The following is a 3,834-nucleotide window of genomic DNA, read 5'->3' on the forward strand; positions in this document are numbered from 1 at the left end:
ATATGTATTAAATATGTTTTTAATAGAATTTATTTAATGGTAAATTTATATAATATGATTTTTAATAATACCCATATTTAGCAACAATGTGACAAGGTTTCTAAAAATTTAACAGCTAGCTCTCTTGAACCCATATGAGCCACTCCAGCATAGCACTGGATTATTCTTTCTGGATCACTTATCCCTTCTTGCTACTTGTCACAAGCATCATGCTACAAAATGACTGTTTCTTCCTGAAGATCAGTGAATTAGGGATGGGATCTTTCTTCTCCATCACTGGTCCATGCAGGGCTTAGGGCATTATAGAAGCTCAACCGATGCTTGTAATGAATACATGAGACATTGAGCAATCGCCACTTTCGAGCCTGGGACCTGGGTAAAAGTCTGCTGCAAACCTTTAGCTGTCTTTATTTCCTATTTTCGTTTCATAACTGATGCAGTTTAGCAGAGCCCACCCTTTTGGTATTAACTCACATTAGAAGAAGCTCATAAAAATATCAATTAGGCAATTTCTGGATTGTTGTTGTTCAGTCACTAAATCGTGTCCAACTCTTTGCGACCCCACTGACTGCAGCACACCAGTCTCCCCTGTCCTTCACTATCTCCTGGAGTTTGACTGACTCAGGGAATCATATTAAAACAGAAAGGACCTTTGTGCGTGTGTGTGCACGTACGCACACACACACACACACACACACACACACAAACTAGTGAAATTTCTCACACAGCTGAGTCTTTCTCCAGTAATTGTCCTTGTGTGAACAAAGCTGCCCAACCCAATGTCACTCCTCTGTCCCTGTGACAGCCTGGAAGAAATGACAGATCATTTAAGGGGCACATGGATTCAGCTCTTTCGCTTCAATTTGCAGGACAATGCTGCAGGGCCATTCCAGCTCCAGGGCTCTCTGAGGGCAGGGGTGGGGGTGGGAGTCGGGGTTGGGGGTTTCTGCTAAGGCTTCCAGGGCAGCCACACCATCCTCCAGCTTTTACCTCCACCCAGCTCTACTTTTTAAACTCATTCAATTTATGTACACAAAGCTCTACTCCAGAATCTGTTCCTTAGGGACCCCGCATACTACAGCCTTCAGTGTCAGATAATGTTTATCAATGCAACCTCCTGCCAAACAATGCATATTCTGAGAAATATCAAATCAAAAAACTGGAGTGGAACATTAGTAAATAGAATAGATAATCAATTGCAGTAGTATTGACAATTGATTTAATAGGATCTTAGACCTAGAATTACCATCTTAAATGCATCTTTATGGAAACAAAATTGCATATTAATTTAAATAGTAAGTCTTCTTATGACTATTGATTCTGCATTCCAAAATAGAAGGTTTTCAGTGTGGTTTAGGAGTTTACTTCAAGGCTTGCATGCAACAAAACAGTCTAATCCAAAGAGCTATATTGAGAGTATTTAGTTATTTGCATTATCAATGTAGTGTTTGGAAGTTTGAGATGAGTTGAAATTGGCCATACAAATGAAAAATAGCTTAGCTAACATTAACAATCATTAAAGAGTGAAAATGACCTTAATTTCTAAAAAGGAAGGGTAAAAAAAAAAAAAAAAAAAAACTAATAAAAAAAAATAATAAAATAAAGAAAAAGTAAAAAGGAAGGGCAAATTCAATGGTCCTGTATTATACCACTCCCATCTTTTGCAATTACACAGGTATCTCTAGACACAGAAGACCCTTGCCATGGATGAACAGTTACCACTCTCAGGTGAAAAGTATTTGATGTTGCATGCTTCCTTCACTTAAATCGGTTTTTAATTCCAAGAGAGGAAAAGACAAAGCTAAAAAGCATTCTCTTAAAATTCCACCCCAGTTAGTAGGATCAGAATACTAAGGATAACATGCAACTAAATCTTTTTACAGAGCCACTTTATAGCAAAAGCAGAGGATCCGAGACCTACAACAGAGTTATTTTTTTTCTCATAACCATGTAGATAGACACTGCAGGAGCTTTGCATTCTTTAGGGACTGATGACAAAGATTTAGATAAGTGTAGACTACTTCATATGCACCGGATCTAAAACAGGTAAAGGAGAGGCATTGAAAATTTTAGGTATGAGAAATTGCACTATGAGGACAAATGTGAAATGTTAATATCCCAAAGTCAATTTAAGATATTCTGAGTTACTTAAAATAATATTTCAAATTATTTTTTCATCCTTGACACAAATAATAAAAATATGCTCTTTTGAATTGTTTTTGACAGCTCTCACCCATGGCTTTCGCATGCATCGTTTTTATTAACCCAGTAAGTGAAGACCCAGTTCCTCTGCACGTCCAAATCCCGCAGGAGGAAGGGGCTGGGAAAGGGAGAAAGCTGAGGTAGAACTATCCCCATCACTCAACTTGGAAGACTGGAGGGAGGAAAAGGGTCTGTGCAAGTCTGTGGCTAATGGTGGGAAGGAAAGGGAGTATCAGATGAGATTGACAGTGGAAGAGGAAGAGGAGGATGGAGAGTGTGAGGGATCTGTTGAAGACCCAAGAAACACAAAGGGGGTTGGGGCTAAGGAGCCAAAGTTAGTGGGAAGTACAGTGCTGGAGCCCAGAAGTGAGGTTCGCTCTTAGGCAGGGAGGCTTCTCAGGCCCCCTTCCTCGTGGCCCACTTGCACCTGAGTTTCTTCCTCCTGCTCCTCCTCCCCAAGATTCCGGCAAACAGGCTGCTTACAAATAGGGCACGTCTTCTTGGTCCGAGTGAGCCACGGGTCCACACAGCGGCAGTGATAGGCATGAGCGCAGGGGAGGACCCTCAGCTTGTCCCCGTCCTCATATTCGTCCAAGCAGATGGCACACACATCATACTGGTCTCCCTTGCGATAGTCGCGGGTAGGAATCTGTTTCAGTTGTTCTTTGGTCAGCCGATTCCGCCAGCGCTGTTTCTGGAAATGGATCCAACGAACTATCGCTATGGCTCCCGTGCCCAAAATGAGCATTGCCAAAATCCCATAGGAAAGGATGAAGAAATAGGTCAAAAGGAATCCACTGTCAGGGACCAGAAGCACCTGAGCCCCCTGCTGGTAGATGAAGAAGGCACGCAGGTACTTAGAGCTCTTCTCGCTGATGAACACGGAAGGGATCCGGATCTGCTGCTGGACTTCCTCGGTACTCCCCACCATGCTCAGCAGCTCATTGGAATTGACATTGTGTACCACGGCTGCACCATACCCGGCCTTCTGAGCATGTAGGACCTTGAGGTCAAATCTGCAGTCGAATCTCCGAACCAATGCAATGAAAACTGATCCGTTGGCCCGGGCTGGGGGAGGTGGGGCAATGGGGCTGCAGGCGTTGGCTGGCTGAGCCTCCACGAGAAACCCCTTAAGTCCTTCCTGCCTCAAGGCAGCCCCAAAGAGAGCTGGGAGGTCTGCAAATTCCATGCTGCCATTGTGGTCTGAAGTCGCTCGAATGAGTCCCCTGACAGGGGATGCTCCCCACAGCAGAGTGGCCACAATCACAGGGAGACAGAGGGCCATAGGGGGCATGGCGACAGCATTGGGGGAGAGGCTGAAGAGACTGTGTCCTGGTGGCAGAAGCAGAAGCAGAGTTCTGAGCCCTCCCCTCTTCCTTTGGGATCCCAGCGGTCCAACTGCCCCTAGGTGCTACTTCCTAGCTACATGATGGTACAGGGAAGGAACGCTGGCTCCACCCGTTTAGTGACGCTAGCAGAGAGACATTAATGAATCCTTTTCTGGTATACAGATAAAACGGGGAAAGAGCACAGAAGCAAGCACAGAGACAGAAAAACTTCTGAAAAGATGGGGGAGCTCGAAGATGTGGGACTTCCAGCCAGGCGGACCGTTTCCCTACACCCTGGAAAAGA

General features: G+C 44.4%; 1 pseudogene; it reads right to left on the bottom strand.

The window, feature by feature from the left end:
* Positions 1–2,434: 2,434 nt before the first annotated feature.
* Positions 2,435–3,406, bottom strand: LOC122454313 (annotated as a pseudogene).
* Between the last annotated feature and the right edge of the window lie 428 nt (positions 3,407–3,834).

Source organism: Cervus canadensis, chromosome 16 (assembly GCF_019320065.1).
Source record: "Cervus canadensis isolate Bull #8, Minnesota chromosome 16, ASM1932006v1, whole genome shotgun sequence".
Classification (NCBI taxonomy): domain Eukaryota; kingdom Metazoa; phylum Chordata; class Mammalia; order Artiodactyla; family Cervidae; genus Cervus; species Cervus canadensis.